General features: G+C 37.1%; 1 protein-coding gene across 7 annotated transcripts in view; it reads right to left on the reverse strand.

Moving 5' to 3' along the window:
* Positions 1-22,971, reverse strand: part of CCDC141 (coiled-coil domain containing 141) — a 235,072-nt gene that overhangs the window by 201,970 nt on the left and 10,131 nt on the right. The gene's annotated exons all lie outside the window — the stretch shown is intronic.

Consider the following 22,971-nt stretch of genomic DNA (forward strand, 5'->3'; position numbering starts at 1 on the left):
AGTAAGTATTTAGTAGGACTGTCTTGGGCATCTGGGTTTATATCATTGCCCATATTTATTTTTTATGTAAGTTTCATGTTATTTGCCTTCTTCTACTGGATTGTAAATTTCAGCAAGGCAGTGACTTTTGTCTGTTTTGTTCACTGTTGAAGCCCAAGAACGTAGATCAGTGTTCGCATATGTAATATATTCAGTCAAAATCTGTTGAATGAGACAAGTAGAACAGTAGTTCCATTGCTTTAGCATGTATGGGAAATAACTTATGGTGATAGATGAAATGATTATGAGAATTATAATAATCATGCCACAACACCTTTTTATTTGCTACCTTTCTATTTGATCTTGTGTTTCATTTACCCATATAATTACAGGCCCATGGTTACTCTGTTTCTTTTATAAATTCTAAGTAAATAAAAAAAATGCTTTATTAGAGTTGAAACATATAACAGCAAGGTAAAGCACAAATATAATTTTTAAAATAAAATTCTGCTGTATTTAAAGAATAATTATATTTATTTTTAAAAGTTGAAATGACATAGTTCAAATATGTCACTAATATAGCCCTTGATCTATTCCACAGGGATGGGAGGATCATTTAAATAGATAAGACATGAGGAAATAGCCTGTGTCCATTAGCAAACTGACTTTCCTATTATTATTATCACTCATAATTCAAAGAGTTCTATAGAAAGCACTTGCATGTGTCAATACATGCAAGTATTTTGTTCTACTCAATTATATACAGAGCTTTACAGCTAAAATCCAAAAGTATAATCTTACCTAATGTCCTTGGCCCTGTATGTCAGTTATGTGATCTCCCAGACCAGGTGCCCCAGGGCTCCTCGGGGCTGATGCACACCACCATTGCCAGGGCCCCAGAGGATCTTCACACTGGCACCAGACTAGACATAGGTCACACTGCTCACTGGGGACCAAAGCATCCCCATCGCTGGCTCTGAGGTGACAGCACTTTTCATGGAATCAGGTCTAGACTTCTAGAGAGGATGAGTCTTAAGTGCTCAGTAAGTGCCAGGAGGCCCTCTGATACAGCATAGTGGGAAGATCATGACAAACTGGATTTTAATCAGTGTGGAAGGCCCAACTCAGCCAGCTCCCAGCACTGAGCAAGTCCTCAAACCTCTCCAAGACTCCATTTCCTCACCTGTAAAGGGAGTCCATCCCACACCATCCTTATTATGTCAGCAAAAATGAGAAAAGGTACATGAAAGCAGTCTCTAAAGTAACTATGTGTGCTATATAATTATTCTAACCTAGTTGTTGTATTGGCATTTTATGGAACTATATCAGCAGTATAGCCCAGTTATATGCAATACTTGTTATATTTCTCCAGGCTGCAATGTTTCCTGAAGTCAGGCAGATTAACCATAAATGTTTGTGGAATAAATAAGTAAATACGTGGTGTGATTTCAAGGGTATAAAGAAACCCTGACATTCATGATAAATCTTTCACATGCTCACCAATACCAACAACTCTATTAACAGAGAATATTGTTTTAAGACTTTTATTTCTGTAAAAAGTTTCGTATTATCCCCCCATTCCCCTACACTTTTAAAGAGCATCTAGCCTAGGTGTCAACCACAGACCAGAAAGCCTTTGGGGCAAAGGAGATAGAGTATGAGGACAGAGGAAACCACTGGCAAAAGTACCAGGATGGAAAGGTGTTTGTTCCACTATTTGTATTTGCATGAAGAACAGTTTACTGATTATTTGAAAGAATGATTCTCTGATGGTGGAATTTTTGGCAGTAGAGGCTGCCTGGATGAGAAGGGCATGGATATGTGAGAGCTAAAATACCCTCTAAGTGCTCCCCAAATCATATTATCAGTGGGCTCTGCCACTTGCTGACTGTGATCTTAGGCGGCTGCTCTGAGTCTTGGTTTTCACATCTAGAAAGCTGGCATAGTAAGAATGTTTCCTCATAATAATGTTAGGAGGACAAAATGAGACGAGGCATGTAAAGGGCCTGGCCACTATTCTGTCCTCCATAAAAGTCGGGAACTATTAGCATCATTTTCATTCCTAATGATAACTAAAACCTGAGGTAATAAATGTTTTGGAAAGTACATACTTTCTTTCCAAGCATTCTATCATTTTAAATTATACCCTTTTCTGTAAATCATACTTTAAATTTTAGTTTATACATACAGTATGGTAGCAAAATGGATTTCTGGCTTAAGATATTTTTCTGATACAGGAGAAATGAACATGTCATCACCTAATTCTGGCTGTGAAAAGCTACCTGCACTTGCCTATTTGATGGTGTTATCACCCTGTCGTTTTTGTTTGGGCTGCCCCTAATCCAAACCAGCACACAAATGGCAGAACTAGATTTCTGGTTGGCTTCCAGTCTGAAAAAGAAGTGGCAGCTAATGGGCTGCTGAAAACCCCCCGGGCCACACCTGTCCTGAGTGGAAATAGCCTCTAACTGAAAGCTAGACCACAACCCTCATTTAACGAAGAATTGTTGTTAACAACTCTAGCTTCCAGGGGTTTCTACACTAAAACCAAGCCAGTAAAATATCAGGTGATTCTGTTGTCACTAAGAAATGTCAGTAACATAAGCAATGACAGAAAGAGGCAAGATTAAGAAAACCAACTTGGAAAATTCTGACATTGTACTGAATCAGTCAGTTTGGATTTTTAAAAGTAAGCTTTTTTAGGGGGCAAGAAGGTCATTTTTCAAGCCAGAGTCATTTACTAAAGCACCATAAAATCCATTCATAATAAAAATACCGGAACAATCTTTACCCTTTGAAATTACAACTTAGTCTCTTTGTAATTAAATGTAAATAGAACCAGATTTTTCCTCCTTTCTTTTTTGAGAGAGAGAGAGAGCACAAGCAAATGAGGGATGGGGGGTAAGAGGGGAGAGGCAGAGGAAGAGGGGAGGAGGATATTAAGCAGGCCCCATGCCCAGCACACAGCATAATCTCACGACCCCGGGATCGTGACCTGAGCAGAAACCAAGAGTCAGGTGCCCAACCAACTGAGCCACCCAGGTGCCCTGGAACCAGATATTTTCTTTTTCTTAATTTACTTCCAAATAATTGTTCGAAAAAATATTTCTTTCTCATAGACTCAATTAAAAAAGATGGCATTTTCAAACAGATGTTTATGTGCACCCAAATGGTTCTACCACATTATTTTTCATAACTGCATTTTCTTAACTTTTCCTTCTTGGGTATTTTGCATATAAATGACTCTTCCATGCCACCTCTGTGAAATGAAGTAAATAATGTAATTAGAAATAATATACAGGTGCATGGATTAGATTATTAATGGTGGTTTCTGTTGTTTGAGGACATTTTCTGTACCCTTGGATTTGTTTAGAATTACTAGCTTTCATTAAGAGTTCTGTGGCCTTTTATGTTACTGAAAAAACAGAGTTCTGAAGGCTTATCAAGAATGTCATTGTGTGCTTTACTGGGGAACTTGAACTCCACCATGCTTGAGTAAAAAACAAAAACAATAACAAAGAGAATGACACGTTCCCTAAGACTTGATGAAAGCCAGAACATTGGGAAGTTTTTGTACCAAGCAGGAGGATAAATAAATATAAGTATTAAGCTAGCATTTGTACACAGGATGAAGCCAAAGTGAAGGAAAAACACTGCTACTTCTGGCTTAAAGAGTCAACCCTCTCCCATGTCTCAGAAACTCTTCTTCTCACACTGCTTACTCCCATAGCCCCATATTTTAAGGTGACCTAAACCCCATCTTCACCCAAGAAATTAATTTTCTTGCTAAATTAATTTTTCTTTTCCCCAGAATTTGCCTATCAACCTCTTTTATCTGGGGACTTAATGAATTGTCCGGTGCCTTGATGTGATTTCCCTGTTCTTTAATTGCTCCATGGATCTATGAGGGCCATTTTCCCTCTACTATTACACATTGTAAACTGCTGGAGGCCGAGGATGTCCCTCACATTTCCTCACCTGACAAGTTACTCATACCATTCTTATAACCTTCCTGAGTGAGTGGGATTTTATGGCATACGCTAATGGGCGACAGTCCCACAGCATGCCTAGTATAGGTATGGCACAGAGGTACGCTGTGTGATTGGAACAGCTCCGCTGATTCTTAGCTTTGTAGCAAATGACTTGTGTTTGCATTGGTTTCCTCATCTGTAAAAATAATAATAGTTAACAATCATTCAACACTATGTGTGAAGCCCTGTTTTATATTCTTTCACTGTTTTAATCCCTGAGGTAGGCACTATTATTATCCCCATTTTATAGATGAAGATACTAAGACAGAGAGAGAATAAGTAACTTTCCCAGAGCTGCAAAATCAACCAGAAACATTGGGATTCATATTCAAGCAGGTTGAGCTTACATATTCAACATCTAAGGTGCACTGCCTCTCATAAAACTTATACCATATGGTTATGTAAAGGATTAAACCAATTAATACACCTAAAGCATTTAGTTTATTAAATACTGAATTTTAAAAGTGGTTGACACATAGCATGCACTCAATAAAAGTCCACTGTATTGTGCTTAAATATAGGTCATTATTTAGGTTCCAAAACTCCTCTTTCTTTCTCTCTCTCTCTCTCTCTCTCTCTCTCTTTTAAGAGGATGAGAGAGAGAGAGTGCAGGATACAGGGAGAGGGAGAAAGAGGATCTCAAGCAGGCTCCACACCCAATGCAGAGCCTGATGTGGGGCTCGATCTACGACCCTCAGATCATAACCTGAGGTGAAACCAAGAATTGGAGGCTTCATGTCTGAGCTTCCCAAGCACACCAAGGCTCCAAAACTCTTAATGAATTTAGACAAAATTATCCACATAATAACTTAGTACATGTCAACACCATCTCTGTCCAGAAGGAAGCTTATCCTCTAATGAGAACTGCATACATATGTAAAAAATAGATATATATTAAGCAAACCTATGTTAAAAGTGACACTAAATGATAGGAAGAGCCCAGAAAAGCTGCAGGTAGCAAGTTGCCCTATTCAGAGAGTCTTATCTCATAGAGGGCTATAGAGCTCCTTTTAACAGGTATCCAAGACGACTCTGGTGTAAACTACTCATGAACTACACTTTAAACATATTCATTATATAGGCTGTGCCTGAACAAGTACCACAATTGGATATAAGACTGTACTTCTGTAAGTACAGAGGGGCTGAAAAGCACAGTGGAAACACACGGAGAGAGGTCAGCCTAAGATGAAACCAGAGCTTAGAGGGAACACTTCTCGGGGCGGCCTCTCATTTTAAGAGGAGGATATCAATAATTTACTCAGAAACTCATCCTCCAGCTCCGTTAAAAGAAGAATAATAACACAAATCAGAAAAACTAACAGAATTAATATTTTATCAGTTCCACTATGTTCTCTAAGGAGCACAAGTGTTCTGCACATTAATAATTGAGTCTCCTTAAAACCTTCAGAACCATTGTGAGCAAGAAGAGCAGGGTATGTGAATACCATTTAAATAATCACTATTCCATTTTTTTACCCACAGTCCTTTCATGCTATTTTTTTTTTTTGTTAGTACAAAGAGATGACCAGTTCCTGAAGACATGTAATGGATATATGTACTCATTCCTTCCTTGCCTAATTTATTCACTCATTCTATAAATATTTATTGAATATATAATCCAAGCACAGTACTAGGCCCTCGGGACAGAAATATGATCAAAGCCTAATGAAGATGACAAAAATAAAACATATAAGTGTTTTCTATTAAATAGATCCAAAGTAGAGAGAGAGAGGCTACAAATTACAGCACGGATTCAGAGGAGGAGGTGGTCAATAGCATAAATGGGGAGTATTCCTGAAAGCTTTCAGAGAGTAGTAATAATCTCCTTACAGTCAAGTCTAATGGTAAATTCCTCAAACAAGCTGCTGCTTCTAAGCACTATCCAATACTTCTGTCTAGAAACTTCCTTTCCCCCAAACTTTTGTTATATGACCCTGAATATGATTGTCTCTAACTTCCCATGGCCCCCCTTTCCCAATTCCATTGACAGCACCTCTGTTCGGGCACTTTAATGTGGTTGTTTAATGGTAGTTGTTTCTTTTGATTTGAGCCAGAGTCTCTTATTCCTAATTGTCCATCAGAATTACTGCAAACAACCTCAAAAATATACAGGTGTTCCAGCCTTCCTTTGGTTCTTCAGTTTTGGGACCTAGATATAGGAGTCCTGTGGTTTTCTTTTTAAGCTCCTAGGTGATCCTCACAAGATTCAGAACCAGCTGATGAAGACTTCCTTCCTCTTACTGCTCCATATGGAGAGTTCATTTTCATCATTCTCTCCCAATGGCTCTCCGAACTGCCTGGAGTTCTGGGACTGGAAACAGTCATCAGGCTGACAACCATTGAAATAGGAAGTGGCTGTCCTACTCTTCTCCATCCAGGATACCCTAAGGTCAAGTCCACCATGCCCATTTGGAATAACAAAACTCCACTTGTCTTTGGTCACTTGTGTAAGACCTTCTGTTCATCTGCCCTCTGTTCATCTATCATTTTTCCTCTTACTGTGCCCCTAACCTTCCAAATTTCACAATGAGATCTTGTGGAAATTTAGATTCATAATAAACAAACTCTTCACTAATTCTCACACCCCATTACTTAAGTGAAATTTGCCCATTTCTCCTAACCCTGGCTCTCCCATCCTAACTAAAACTTCCCAGTCAGCATTGCCTTCTTTGTTTCAAATTTATTAGAAATTTATTAGAGATGGCCTATTCTTGCTATTTCTGATTCTTCTCTTCACATTTGTTCATTAAACAACTACAACTTGGTATCCAGCATGACTATTTCCTGAAACTACTCTAACAAATGATACCGCTAACTTCCAACGTGTCAAATATAAAGAACGTTCCAATTCAAAATGGCACCCCTTTGGCAATTATGAAATAATATCTATGGGACATCTATTTTTCTTATCCTACAAGATTTAAGGTTTGGAATTATCACTGACTTTTCCCTTACTTTTTATGTAAAATAAATTATCTAATTCTATAATATTTTATAATTTATGAATTCATCAAAGTGTAGTTCTACTCTACATAATAGATGCTGCTATTACAAACAATATTCAAGTTTAATTCTCTTTACTCTTATACTCAGAACTCTATTCTAAGTTCCATTGTCTATTAAACACCTCCATGTATATCTTTTAACTCCAATGATTTTCTACCTACATTCACCTGCTTAATGTTATAAAGATAATCTTTCTCAAACTGAATTTTTATTGAATCTCTCCCCTGCTTTAAGAATCCTGACCTGGCCACAATCAATTCTAACTGTATAGCCCAACATGTACTGCTTTCCAGCCAAATCTTTATTCACCATACCAGTTTAGCCTCATCATTTGACATTTTCTGACAGAGTTCTTCACATACTATGCATATCTTTCTTCTACTTTGTCTCAACAGCTTTGTTAATACCTTTCTCTGAGTTGAATGTCATTCTGACTCCCAATTCTTACTCATCACTTCCTTTGAGATCCAAATAAATATTCTCTTCTATTTGACTGATGGAACTCTTGCATGCGTTATCTGTCAGCATCCTGCATAAAGTTTTCCATTTATTATTTGGCAATGTCTTTATTTTGAATACTAATCCTACCTCTTAAAATAAATTGGAGTGGCAATGACATATAATGGCAGAGACCATTGTGGAACTTGGGCAAAAGCCACTGCTGAATTTATTTTATCGTCTGTTAAATGTGAATATTTCCTACCTCACAAAGTTGATGTGAGCATTAAATACCTAATGTATCTATTATGATGGCTGGCACATAGAATATAGTCATTAAATAGTAACCATTATTACATCTGCAGTCTTTCCAAGAGGTAGGAATTTCTCTTCAGTTTGTAACATTTCACGCCACAACTCTTTGTGCATCTAATTCTGAAGTGTATACACAGAGAAGGTCCTATAGCCAAATATAGGGTTACTAAGTTAATGATAAAAGTTCTAGTAACTATGAGAAAATTCCATTTGCAAGTTTAGCTTGGTTTTTGTAGAAGTATAACCTGATCAATTAAAAGAAATCTCTCAAGAAATTGGTCAGGATGAAAATTTCAGGATTGAAAATGTCATTTGTATTCCTCTGTTTACTTAATCTTTTCTGCAAGCCAGTTTTAAGTCCCAGGCAAGATACAAAGGATTTTTGTTCCTGGAAGAAAAAAAATCCAGAATGTATAATTCTTTGTCTTCTTAATCTTGACTAATTACTTAACACTTTTCCAGGTGGGTGTCTTAGTTCTGGAATGCAGGCTTCACCAAAGACCTCACTCTTAACCTCATTTATATAAGTAGCAATACACAGACCATGATTCTTTCTTTTTCAAGCACAAAACATTAACTGACAATAAAAACTGGTAGATCACTTGGTTATTAAAGATTAGGGAAAGGGGTGCCTGGGTAGCTTAGTTGGTTAAGTATCTGACTTCAGCTCAGGTCATGATCCCAGGTCCTGGGATGGAGCCTTGCATCAGGCTCCCTGCTCAGTGAGAAGCCTGCTTCTCTCTCTCCCTCTCCCTCACCCTGCTGCTCTGCCTACTTCTCCCCTCCTCCATAAATAAATAAAATCTTTAAAAAAAAAAAAAAAAAAGAAAGAAAAAGATCAGGGATATCTCTGATGAACACAGATGCAAAAAAGTCTCAACAAAATGTTAGCAAACTGAATTCAATAATACATTAAATGGATCATACACCATGATCAAGTAGAATCTATTCCAGGGACACAAGGCAGGTTCAACTTCCACAAATCAGTCATGAAATAGGTTCATGAAAAGATGCTCAATATCATTAATGACCAGGAAAATGCAAACCAAAACCAATGAGATATGAGATACCACCCCACACCTGTTAGAATGGCTATTATTAAAGATAAGAAATAAGAAGAGTTGACACAGATGTGGAAAAAAGGGAACCCTTGTGCACGCTTGGTTAGCATGTAAACTGGTATAGCCACTATGGAAAACAGTGAGGAAGTTCCTCAAAAATATAAAATAGAACTACCGGGGCACCTGGGTAGTTCAGTCAGTTAAGCATCTGACTCTTAGTTTCAGCTCAGGTCATGATCCCAGGGCCATGACCTCAGGATGGTGAGGTTGAACCCCAAGCCAGGCTACTCAGCATGGGGTCTGCTTGTCCCTTTCCCTCCCGCCTCCCCGCCCTTCTCCCACCGTCCCTCCCTCTGCTCTCTCTCTCTTCCTCTAATAAATAAATAAATGAAATCCTAAAAAATAAATAAAATAAAATAAACTAGAACTACTGAATTATCCAGCAATTTCACTTCCGGGTATTTATCTGAACAAAATGCAAACAGGAACCCAAAAACATATATGTACCTCTAGGTTCATTGTAGCACTATTTATAATAGCCAAGATGTGGCAACTTAAGTGTCCATCAATAAATAAAGAAAGTGTGGTATATATATACATGGAGTATTATTCAACCACACACACAGAAAAGGAATCTTACCATTTGCAATAATATGGATGGAACTTGAGGACATTTTAAGTAAAATCAATCAGAGAAAGACAAAAGTCATATAATCTCACTTAGATGTGGAATCTAAAAACAAAACAAATTCATAGATTGGTGGTTGTCAGAAGCAGGGTGTGCAGTGGGAGAAGCGGGGTGAATAGGTTTAAAAGGTGAAAGATAAAAAGTGAAAGATGAGCCACAAAGAAAGAGGGAAAGAGGTCAGACATGATAAGGGTGCAAGAAGTACATCATAGTACAAAACTATGATGGGTAAGAAAGAAAGAGCGTAGCCCCGTAAGGAAAGTGCAAGCCTCAGCACAGAGTTCAGCTCTTGTGAGTGTATAAGTTAGGTTACAGACTTCTGGGACAGGAAAAAAATAAAATAAAATAAAATAATGAAAAAGAGAAAAAAGTTATTAGAGATTAAATTTTTCAGTAATATTTGTATCCCCTCTTTTATTTATTATTCAGAATTGAGGCCATCATCAACAAACATAAAGGAAAGCTAGTCACAAGTGAAACATTTATAAATGAATTAAGCAGTACAAAGAAAAAATTTTAAGTTAGTCCAAGTTTTACAAATATGCTAATGGAAGCACATTCCTGCTTTGTGTTACATATTTATCACTCAAATACAAAATATACAATTTTTAATGATTTATTGTGTTAATTTTTAAGATTTTATTTATTTATTTGTCAGAGAGAGAGAAAGAGCCAGCGAGCACAAGCAGGGGGAGCAGCAGACAGAGGAAGAAGCAGGCTCCCCACTGAGCAGGGAGCCCCATGCGGGACTCGATCCCAGGACCCTGAGATCATGACCCAAGCCAAAGACAGCCAGTTAACCTACTGAGCCACACAGATATCCTCTTTAATGATTTGTTAACCAACCTTAAGCAAAATTAACCAAGGCATAGTAACAGAATCCTTTTGGCTAATTTTAGAATCTGGATTGCATTTGGTTTCCCACATTATCACCATTAGACAACATAACCATAAGAAATCCACTGAACAATATTTGAGCAATGGAAAAATAATGAACAGCAAATTAGTTACACATAAAATTATTAATGAAATATGCAGTAATGCTTCCAGAACTCACGACCAAACAAGTCATAGTTTACTACTGTCAGCCTTCTACTGTCAGCCTTTCACAAAATGGATTAATAAAAGATTTTCTTTTCATTGTCTCAAAATGCCTATGTAATTCATTTGTTTGAAAAAAATTACTTTCTCAAGGAAAATCAATTGCAAGTTACCAAACACACTGCACAAATACATATATTTTTTTAAATGTTACACCAGGAAAAATATTTCTACTTCCTCCTATGACAGTGTCTAATAATTGCTTTATTAATGGCTTTCAAAAATTTCCTACTGGAAATAAATTAGGCTGGTTTTCTTTCATTTCTTGTCCCTGAAAGAAATCTCATCTCCTAATTTTCCCTTTCAGGCCCTACATATATTGGCTTGGTTATAAGCAGACTTCTCCTGAGCTTAAAAAAAATTCTGATTCCTAGAAGGTTTCTTCCTCTTTATTCTCTAAATCTACCTTGTATAATATGATACCTACTAGCTATTTGGAATGTGGCCACTTCAAATTGTGATGTGTATGAAGTACATACTGAATTTCAAAGACTTCATACCAAAAAATTAAAATATCTCATTAATAATTTTATAATGATTACATGTTATTTGATAATATTTTAGATATATGGGGATGAATTAAACATACTAATTTCATTTGTTTCTTTTTACCTTGTTTATTGAGTGAGTTTTGGCAATTCATTGTCTTTAAGTAATTGGTTCATTTCATCTCAGTTTTAGTTGAATTTATGAGCATAGAGTTGTTCATAGTATTCTCATTTTATACTTTTAGTGTCTGTGGCATTTACAGTGACACCTCATGCCTCCCGCTTAACACTGGCCATTTTGCTTTCTCTCTTTTTTCTTTCTCAGTTAGGCTAAAGGCTTATTGATTTCATTGACCTTTTCAAAGAGCAATTCATTTCCCTATTGTTTTCCTGTTTACAATTTCATTGATTTCTGCTCTTTATTCTTTCCTTCATTTTGCTTGCTTTGGTTTTAAATTGCTCTTATTTTTCTAATTTCATAAGGTGGAAACTTAGATTGTTGATTTGAAACATTTATCCTTTTCTACTACAAGTATTTTATGTTCTAAAATTCAAATCTGGCAGTTAGAAAATTTAAAATTACATATGTTGGCTTCCGTGTGCGGTTTGCATTATAGATTTGTAATTGTTGCTCCTTAATAAGTATAACACACTAGCCAAGTGGGCTTTTTTCCCACTACATTAATAAAAGTTTAACAGCCTATGGAATCATTGAACCAAAGAACCTTGAGCTCTCAGAAAGCAGTGAGCAAAAAGCCTTGGGTAGTTTGGGTTTTTCTAAATTCAATTATGTAAAAATTTGGGATATGTTTTGAGTTGAAAATTAAACTTTTAAAAAGTGTACTACGAAACTGAGTCTGAGAGCTTGTGATTCTTCAGAGTTCCCTGTCTACTGACTGAGTAATTGAGCTTTTTAAAAAGAAAACCAGAAAGCCATCTATATAAATATGAGTAATGGAGTTGAAAGGTGAGATTGTCTCTTCTAATTTCACTACCTTGACTCAGGGCCTGAAATTTGTACCATGGAAGCCCCCTTACTGCTCCTCTGGCCCCAAACCTGGAGCTTTGGTTTAATTACTCCGCCATGCAGTTCCCATCACTGTGTCTGCAGGACCAAACAGTGGGGACGACAGAGGGAGGAAAAAAGCAATGCAAAGTCACTTCAAGCTCTGAGACCGTAATTCCTCAGGTCAGAGAGGGCTCTCCCCTTCTCAGAGGTGTAGGCACCCGCCTGGTGGCCTCCACCTTCTCCATCACAGCTGCCTCTAGGGGACTGCTGGGCTAAGGAAGAAAGAAGAGCAAAAAACAAAAACAGAAGCAGGGTATTTTCTCCCTTTCTGTATGACCCAAGGAAGCCCGCTTTCTACTGTTCAGATGTGAAAGAGAAGACTCTTCTAGAGCTTTTTCTGCCTACCTCTGGGCATACTTCAGGGTATCAACTTGCCTTTAAATCTAAGCTGCGCCACGCTGGAGGAAGAAAACAACAACACCGCTGTTTGGTGGTTTGGGGATTCTGATCTCTTCCCCTGATCTACCTGCTAGCTCTTATTTTTCACCATGCTCTGCATACACACATTCGGTAGAATGTTTATAGTTGCCTTTAATGGAGATAGGGTGAAGTGTGTTTACTCCATCTTGCCTGGAACTGGAACCAGTATTCCATTTTCAGACAACTTTTTTAAGATAAAAATTCTAATCTCACTTAAATCCCTGAACCTCGAATATGTGGTGGGAGAGAGAAAGAGGAAACAGGTAATTTGGAAGACTGGGTTAACCAAAGAATCAGAAGTTTGCCTTATTCTCCTGAGGACCAATAGCTTTATGAAATTGTCAAGAGAATGATATAGTCATGCCATTTGAAAAACTCTTGAGTTTTGCACATTTATACGTTATGATATATCTAAGACAAAATCTATATTTAGAAAAGATACATCCTTGGCTAAGTACAATATACAATTGGGTCTTTTGTAGAGCAGAAGGATCTGTTGCCATCTGGATAGAATGCAAAAAGGGTATTTCTATCCTAACATTTAAGTTAACTCAGCAGTACTGAAGATTGAGAGTAGGGGTGAGTGGGTCCTGTGCTACCATTTTTATCTCTGCTCTCCCTCATTTGTATTTCTTATACCCAAGTTTTGTCCTGTCAGACCAAGACCCTTTTTGTGATAACCAATAAGGACTATGGGTTCTACTTCAATGAAAATTTTTGTTTGTAGATTTATATTTTAAAGAAGCACCATTTTCTAAGCAATAGCCTAGAGACTATAGGCCTATGACCTAAAAAAAAATACTAGTTATAATCCTGACTTTTGACCCAGATTCAAATAAGAATGTGTTTGGCGATAAATAACAGAAAGCCCAACCAACATTGGGTTAAACATCTACGAGTTTACCTATGTCACAACAAGAAGCCTGGGACTCAATATAATCTTCCACAGTATGAAAGAGGCATAAATGGTCAATTTATAAATGTATTCCCCTATTGTTGGACATCATTATTAAATTATTCCATTAAACTATTAAATTAAATTATTCCAATTAAATTATTTATTAAAATTATTAAATTATTCCATTAAATTATTCCATTAAAAACATGTGGAAAGGTGCTCAATATCATAGCAAAGGCATTTTCATATCTATATCCTTACTAGTGTTCTCATTTCCAAGGACAGATTCCAGGAAGTGAGGTTGCCGAGTCACAGAATGTAAGCAGTTTACATTTTAATGCTTGCTAGTTTCCAAAATGATTGTGTCAGTCCAAATTCTCACCAACAGTATGGTAGAATGTTCTTTTCCTTATATTCTGTCATTGGATATTATGACTATCTTGAGTTTTTAATAGTACATTAAGCAAATCATTTTTTTTTAATTATTTAGTTTTGCTTCTCAGGCTATTACTGATGTTGAGCATCCCTTTTATATGTCTATTGGTGATTTGCCCCTCTTCTGTGAATTGTGTATTTTTTATTGATTTTACTGTTTTTTTTTGTCTTTTTGACTTTGTTATCAAAATGAAGGATTGTAATTCTTTAACTTTCATATAAACTGCAAATGTATTTCTTCCAGTCTATTGTTTACCCTTTAAATTTGTTCTATGGTATCTGGAAAACTCATATTCATCTCCAGGACAGCCAAATATCACTTTCTCTGTCAAGTTTCCCCTGAATTCCCTGGCAGTTAGTCATTCTTTCCACACTATACCCATAATATTTTGTGCATATCCCTGTGTGCAGAATTATAACTACAAACCTTTTCCTCCTGTTCAAAAAACTATACCAAAATGAAATATTTTGAACATTATATATAATGTTCAAAAATATTTGAACATTATATATAATGTTCAAATATATATATTTTTTGAACATTATAATAGATATATTATAATAGATATACTATATAATAGATATATTTTTGAATCTGCTTTCAATTTTCTAAAAGTAAATCATTCACAAACTTCAGAATTTTCTTTTCACTAATCATTAGTACAATCATATCATCTTTCATTTTAGAAAATCTTAGTCCCACTTCTCAAGTGTCTCTCCATGAAAACTCTTATTTTCTTCTTTCTATACCTTTTGTTCATGAGTGCTGACTTCAAAATCTCCAGAGGATGCCACTCTTGTTGTCACCCTCTCTTCTAGTTATCTATTGCTGGTGACAAACTGCTGCAAATTTAGTGGTCTAAAATACTTACTTACTTTGCTCACAATTGCCAACTTGAGCAGGGCTCAGTGGGGAAGATTTTTCTTTGCTCCACACAGTTCAGCTGGGAAGCTTAACCAAGCCTGGAGAATCTACTTCCAAGATGGCTCAGATGGCTCACTCACATAACTCGCAGGTTGGTTGGCTGTTACCCAAGATCTCAGCCAGGGCTGATGCTGGGAGCCTCGGTTCTTCTCCACATGGGCCTCTCCACAGTGCTACTTGACTTCCTCACCAGTTGGCTGGGTTCCAAGAGTGACTATTGGAATTACAGAAAGTAAAAGCAGCCAGTCTTTTGACACTGGGTCTGGAAACTGGTACAGCATTATTTATGCTGTAATATTTGGGGCAAAGCAATCTGAGAGTCTATCCAGTTTTAAAAGAACAGACACAGACCCCACATCTCAGTGGGAGGAGTGCCTAAGAATTTATGGTCCACTTTAATCTATCATAATCTTCCCATGTACTGTGTCCTTCTAATTTTGTCAAAAAACGTTTCAGTATTTGATATAACCAAGCCATGCACTATTCCCTACAGAAATACGAAAGATGCCTCTCTCTTTCTTGCCAACTATTTGTCACTTGGTGTCCCAGCCCAAAGCAATATGGTGATGACTTGTGCTCCCTACAGGCCTATCAGCTTCTGCCAAGGAGTCAAGTCCAACCTAACTACTGAGCCAAGACAAGGGATAAGATAATGTCCTCTCCCAATTTTTTACTCTACAGTCTCTGTACCTACAAAATGTTCCACTTACAGAATTTCTTCCCCTCTAACAGACCAACTCCCATCAGCACTTCATTAAGTATAATCACACTCTGAACTGGTGCTTAATCTGAACTACTGACAAATTATTTGTGATATTTGCAATACTAATGTGCCTGAACTTCATGTCTGAGAAGCCTATTGTCATAGACTCCCTCTTTAACCAACTTTTCTTATACAAATAATATTCTATCAGATTCTCCATGGCACTCTTCAATCTAAAGAATTTGAATTTTATTTCACTCTATACCTCCATAGTACTCACTGGAGTTGAATATCTCAGAAAAGAAATATCCTATAGACTAGAAAAGTGCCAAGTGAGGAAAGGAAAATCACTAGGAAGTTTCACTGTTTAATAATTGTAAGAATACCTTTTTTGTTGTTTTTTAATGGTAGAAGTTCTCCATTTTCAAACGTATAAAAGAAAAATTAAACTGCCTACTAGCTCCTATTCCCCTAGGAATAGCCTATCTTATTTCAGTGATTTTCTTCAAAATAATCAGTGAAAAATATGGCAGGTCCTTTATATGTGTAGAACACTAAGACACAGATCCCTTTGAGCCACAGAAAAAAGGAATTCTTGTGTACTGTTGATGGGAATGCACAGTGGTGCAGCCACTCTGGATGGAAATATAGAGTTTCTCAAAAAGTCGAAAATAGAACTACCCTGTGATTCAGTAATCATACAACTGAGTACCCCAAAAATACAAAAACACTAATTCAAAAGGATATATGCACCCCTCTGCTTATTGCAACATTATTTACAACAGCCAAATTATGGGAGTGCCTGGGTGATTTTTTACCTCAGCTCAGGTCTTGATCTTGGGGTCAAGAGTTCAAGTCCCACACTGAACTCCACACTGGGTGTGGAGCCCACTTTAAAAAATTAGTAAGTTAAAAAAATAGCCAAATTATGGAAAGAGCCCAAATGTCCATCAACTGATGAATGAATAAAGACAATATGGTATACATAGACAATGAAATATTATTCAACCATTAAAGGAATGAAATCCACAGGGCACCTGGGGGGCTCAGTGGGTTAAGCCTCTGCCTTTGGCTCAGGTCGTTATCTCAGGGTCCTGGGATTGAGCCCCACATCTGGCTCTCTGCTCAGTGGGGAGCCTGCTTTCCCCTCTCTCTCTCTCTCTGCCTGCTGCTCTGTCTACTTGTGATATCTCTCTCTCTCTCTCTCTCTCTGTCAAATAAATAAATAAATAACAAAATCTTTTAAAAAAATAAATAAAGGAATGAAATCTTGCCGTTTGCAACAACATTGTTGGAGCCAGAGAGCACAATACTAAGCAAAATAAGCCAATCAGAGAAAGACAATATGATTTCACTCATATGTGGAATTTAAGAAACAAAACAATTGAACAAAGCGGGGGGGAAGACAAACCAAAACCAGACTCTCAGCTATAGAGAATAAAAAGATGCTTACCACAGCAAAGGTTGGTGGGGGTATGGGTGAAATAGGTGATGGGGATTGGGAATACACTTATCTTGATGGGCACTGTATAATATATGGAATTGCTGAATCACTCTATTTATACCAGAAACTAATATAACACTGTATGTTAACTACACTAGAATTAAATTTATTAAAAAATTTTAATATTGGAATTTGGAAGGTACAAATTAATCTTACCTCTCTCCCCTCAAGATTTCAAATCAACTGAAAAATCGACATCAAGTTCAGATATGGGTCAAAATAGCACCTCTCATTACCATAAAACTGGACCAAAGAATGGGCTGACTTGACTTCCTATTTTTTCTTCTTAAAATCTAGTCATTGGGACCTGCCTGTGAAGAGAGTTGAGTCTGAGACACAGACATATATTCAGCTGCCCTAGAAGGTAAGATTGCAGCCTGCCTCTGCCAGGCAAGGATTTCCAGCCAGGTCAGCGGTAAAGAACATGTGGCCCATGAGTAGACAGTGTCTGCAGGTAGAGACCATGAGGTTGGCATCCCCATGGCTGCCACTTCTTTCCCTAGTCTCACCAATCAGGTACACAAGGTCCCAACCCCCTAATTCCTGTAGAGAAAGAGGAGAGATGGGTGAAAACATCTAAGAGAGTAGCATTTCTGAGAGGGTAGAATTTTCTGACTTGTGAGTCTATAGGAAAATAGGCAAAGAGTGGAAATGGATATCCTATATGAAGTAAACATTCAGGGTAAAATACTGCTATGATGCAGATAATATACTATAGGTTAGTTCTCTTCCAATACTGTCCTAAAGGGTTCCATCATATTCTCAACATACATGTTAAAATTTTCTCTAGTGTATAAATATATACAATTAAGTCATACAGATTTAGTTTATTCTTCATTCTTTTTTTTTTAAGATTTTATTTATTTATTTGCCAGAGAGAGAGAGAGAGAGAGAGAGAGCACGAGCGAGCACAGGCAGGCTGAGTTGCAGCAGAGGCAGAGGGAGAAGCAGGCTCCTCGCCGAGCAAGGAGCCCGATGTGGGACTTGATCCCAAGCGCTGGGATCATGACCTGAGCTGAAAGCAGCTGCTTAACCAACTGAGCCACCCAGGCGTCCCTTTATTCTTCATTCTTAAAGGACTTTATTAGGAAAGTAAAAAAACAACTCAGAGAATGGGAGAAAATGTTGCCAAATCATATACCTGATAAGGGTATAATATCCAGAATATATAAAGAACTCCTAAATTCAACAACAAAAAACAAACAACCTGATTAAAAAGTGGGGAAAATACTTGAATAGACATTTCTCCAAAGAAGATACACAATTGTCTAAACACATGAAAAAGGGGTTAATATCATTAGTCATTAGGGAAATATAAAACGAAACCACCACGAGATACCACTTCACACACAGTAGAATAACTATAATGAAAAACACAGAAAATAGCAAGTTTGGACAAGGATGTAGAGAAATTGGAACACATGTATGTTGCTGGTAGGAATCTGCTCCCAAATCTAGTAATATGTACAGCTGATGTGAAAATTTTTTGGTGTTTCTTCAAAAAGTAAAATGTACCCCAAATAACTGAAAATAGGTATTCCAATACTTTATGCCAATGTTCATTTTAGAATTATCTATAACAGTTGAAAAGTGGAAACAACCCAAGTGTCCATCAAAGTATAAATGGATAAATAAAATGTGGTATATCCATACAATAAAGTATTACTCATAAAAAGGAATAAAGTTCTGATGCATGCTACAACATGGATGAATCTTGAAAACATTACATGCTAAGTGAAATAAAGCCTACCAGAAAGAACATATATATGAGTGAGTCCATTTATAAGAAGCACCTAAAATGGACAAATTTGTAGAGGCAGAAAGTAGATGTGAGAAAGTAGATTTGAGAAGGCAGGAATAGGAGTCATTACTTAATAGGTGAGGAGTTTATATTTGAGGTGAAGAAAAAGTTTGGGAAATAGTGGTGATGGTTGCACAACACTGTGAGTGTAATTAATGCCATAGAAATGTATACTTAAAAATAGTTGAAAGTGCAAATTTCATGCTATATATATTTTACCACAATAAAAAAATGTTAAGTACTATATTCTTAGTAAATACTCAAGTTTATAGTAGAAAAATCACACTATTCCTTATGTATAGCAAGTTTTAATAAGACTTTTAGCTTTACTACTAATGTATTTTGACTATTCCTCATACATTCATTTCTAACTAAGTAAATGGAAATAGGACAAAAAGAATTATTCCCTGGGTTAGAAATTTAGTCAGAATCAGAGAACCAATAGATTTACAAGTCAAATCAGAGGTGAAATTTAGTATTCTATACTCAAAAGGGTCATTCTTCACTGAATGCAATTATGGTATATGTACAAATGCAGGAGCCAGTGGCTGGAAGTTTGTTTGGTTTGTATAATTCCTTTGGACAGTTGCGAGGTAGTTATTTTTAGCCAGATGCTGAGGAGAATATTCTCAGCATCATCCTTAACATAATTCCAATTCCTCTTTCCTCCTAGAACCACTTAGAAATGTAATGGTGAGACCAGCCATAGGCAAATCTTTACCTGATTTAAATCTCTCTCCCTGTTCCCATATTTCTTCTTTCTTGTTAGAAATAATTTGAGTATGGTTTAAGAATCTAGATGACTTTTGGGAGTTAATGTTTTTTCCACATGATTATGTTTTCACCACTGAAAAACAGGGAAATTTTTTTTTTCTGGACATTCCACTGGAATGTTATACTGCCGAAAGGAAAATAGCATCTTCAGGGTATAGACATTACCAACATTAAAAAAACTGATAAAAGTTCTGTTTTTCCAGAAATTTCCCTTTTAGTCTAAGTTACTAGTGTTTGAGATATCCAAATTCCTCTGATATATTAATTACTAGCAGAATATTTATGCCACTTTTTCTTTTAAAAGCAGCAGGTATATACATGTATCGTCGCAAATTTTCTTTTTTTAGGTGTTTGAGGGTAACTATTTTTATCATAATTTTTCATATGAAAAACCTGAGACCAGAGAGGCTAACTGCTATGCCCAAATTAAAGTAGACCCAGCGCTGAACCCTACACCCTCTCAACACCACTTACACAGCATTCTTCTTTATAATTAGAACAAGTTGCAGGGCCCTGTGCATAGGAAAAGGACTGGAATGAATATTAAAAATTAAATATTATTGGCTTATTGAACTACTAATGTTCTTATCATTCAAGAAGCTCATATTAAAACTAACTTGGATGCAACAATTTTGTACTACAGGTTTGTGCCTACACTGACAGCATAATAGCTAATAAATTGGTTAAATTCATGGTAAATTCTATACATCAGCAATATGGAATTTACCTTTTTATTATATTATTTTTAAAATTGTTTTAGACTTTATTTATTGATTGATTGATTCATTTATTTATTTATTTGACAGAGTGAAGGAGCACAAGCAGGGGGACAGCCGCAGGAGAGGGAAAAGCAGGCTCCTCGCTGAGCAGGGAATCTGACTTTGGGGTTGCTTCCCAACATCTTCTGGGATCATGACCTGAACCAAAGGCAGCCACTTAACTGACTGAGCTACTCAAGCGCCCCACCCTTTTATTTTTTTAAGAAGTTTTTTTAACAGCAAATCTGGAACAGACTTCAGATTCCTTGACTTCTATTTTTTAATCAATAACATTGGAAGATGATGCTACTACTTAAAATTTCTTTGGGGGATGGGTGGTTAAGTTGATAGTGATAGATGGGGTTGAGGAAGGTATGGGAAATGGACATAAAGAGGTCACGACTAGAGGTCTGCATGAAGCCAAAAGGCCTTTTTACTGAGACCTCACGTACTTAGATCCACTCACTCACAGAGAGGGAGAATGGCCCCATGATCCCATGGCACACTATGGTGAGATCCACAATAGATATGAAGCTTTGGTCTATCATCTCTCTTCATTTTACAGTTAAAAAGCCTGAAGTCTGGAAGGCTAGTCCATAACCAGGAGACTAGCATGAAAGGACAACAGGACTTCGGAATCTAGAACCACAAGCACCTGCTGAGTATGGATCCCGTTAAATGGGAAGCTCTCTCCACCACCCCTGACCCCACTGAGCTCCTAATTGATTTAAGTATGAAAATTTAAGCATAGCTGCTGTGGAGCTGAACTATTTTGCCTAAGACAGCATTACCCCTGAGTTGTGCGGTCTTGGACAGGAATAGGGGTGGAAGAAAGGAGGGAGCCTAAAAGACCCAGACTTCCGTGAGCTTCCCTACCACTCAGATTTCAGTAGTAGACTTGCAAATGCTCACTGGGCATGAAGTGTTAGTGGAAGTGTTAGGGGGAGGGATGTGGTTTCAAGTCCAAGTTAACTTCAAGCATAAACAGTTGGCAGGTATATAAGAGGGAACTGGGGACACAAGAGACCATGAGAAAGTAAACCTCTGGGGACAAGCAGGAATTTTGAGGAAGCATTGGGTTTCCACAATTCATGGAATTCAGTTTATTTGTATAGCAGCCACAGCCAGACTTTGAATTTTCAGCTGAATTACACTAGTTAGGGGCATAATCAGAGCTAAAACATAGATCTTTTGATTCCTGGTTCAATGTTCTTCCACATCATAATGTGTTCTTTTCTTATATACAAAGAACTTCCTGGTGGCCAGGGATTTCTACTTTGAAAAACAACACAGAGCCCAGAGCCTAGAGCCCAGAACTGCCTAAACAGGAGAATAAATTCTGGATTCTAACGGCTCCGTCCTTCAGTACTAATTCTTTCTTCCACTTTCCAGTCTGATGTACCCAATTAATTTTACTACTCTCCAATCAGGAAACCACTGTCTGTATATATCAGATGCAGTTTAGATCTGCTCCTAAATCTAGGAAGCAAGTATAAAATCCAGGCTAGATGTTCAAAGAAGCCAGTACTATTAAAGCACTAAAAACACGAGTCATTGCTGGCTGTCTGATCAAACCTCTTTGATCTTAGTGAAGGCATTCATTTACCTAAAAGAGTTCTTACTCACAGGGCTGGCTGCATCCCTGGGCTCCATTTTTAGAAAGGGACGCCACTTGGGGTTTGAAGTGACTTCGTCTGTCGCTATTTTGAAATTTTTAATAATTTGATTTCTAAATTTGTGTTTTGTAAGTAAAGTCCAAAGGGAAAACAGAGGAAGTGCTGGGGGATTGGTGCCTTATCTCACATGGGGTCCTGCCTCCCAGAGAGTCTCTGCTATCCTTTCTACTCCCCTCTCTTGTTCAATGACCTCTGCCATCTGCCCTGTGGGGGTCAGGGCACAGCTGGGGAAAGGCTGGGATCAGGCCCACACCCTGTGCACTCAGCCATGGCCAGGGCCCAGAGCCTGTGAGGGTGTGTCCTCCGCCAGCGTGTATCCCATATCTGAAGGAGCTAACAGTAAATAGCAGATAAAAGACAATGTGACAGGTCAAGAAAAAGTTTTTTCTTGCTTTTTGAACAAAAAGCCCACCTTTTTATTTTGCACTAAGCCCCACAAATTATGTATCTGGCCCTGAATTAGTATCTTACCTGGCAATCTCAAGCTAATGTTATTTTTAGATTCTGAACTAAATAGCCACACAAATATGGAGTAATAACTCTGATTTTACTAAAATTATTATTTGGTTTCAAGAACTCTTAATATTAAATACAAAATCAGATCTTTTCAAAAGTTCAACAGAAGGAAAATAAGCTTCTATGTTATTCTTGCCAGCAGGTATGATTAACAACAGGAACTTTGGATCTGTTGTAGTGACTTGACAGTATAATGGATGAAATGGAAAAATGATGGAATTTTTTTTTTCACTGAGACAGCCAGGAAAAAAATCAGTTATTTCTCCACAATAAAAATAGTATCACTCCATATTTTCTATAACATTAGGGAAAGTTTTTAAAAAATCTTGTCACCTCTCTCCAATCCTAGTATTTGCTCATAAATAACTATAGCACTTTTCCATTA

The sequence above is a fragment of the Mustela erminea genome, chromosome 8 (genome assembly GCF_009829155.1).
Source record: "Mustela erminea isolate mMusErm1 chromosome 8, mMusErm1.Pri, whole genome shotgun sequence".
Classification (NCBI taxonomy): Eukaryota; Metazoa; Chordata; class Mammalia; order Carnivora; family Mustelidae; genus Mustela; species Mustela erminea.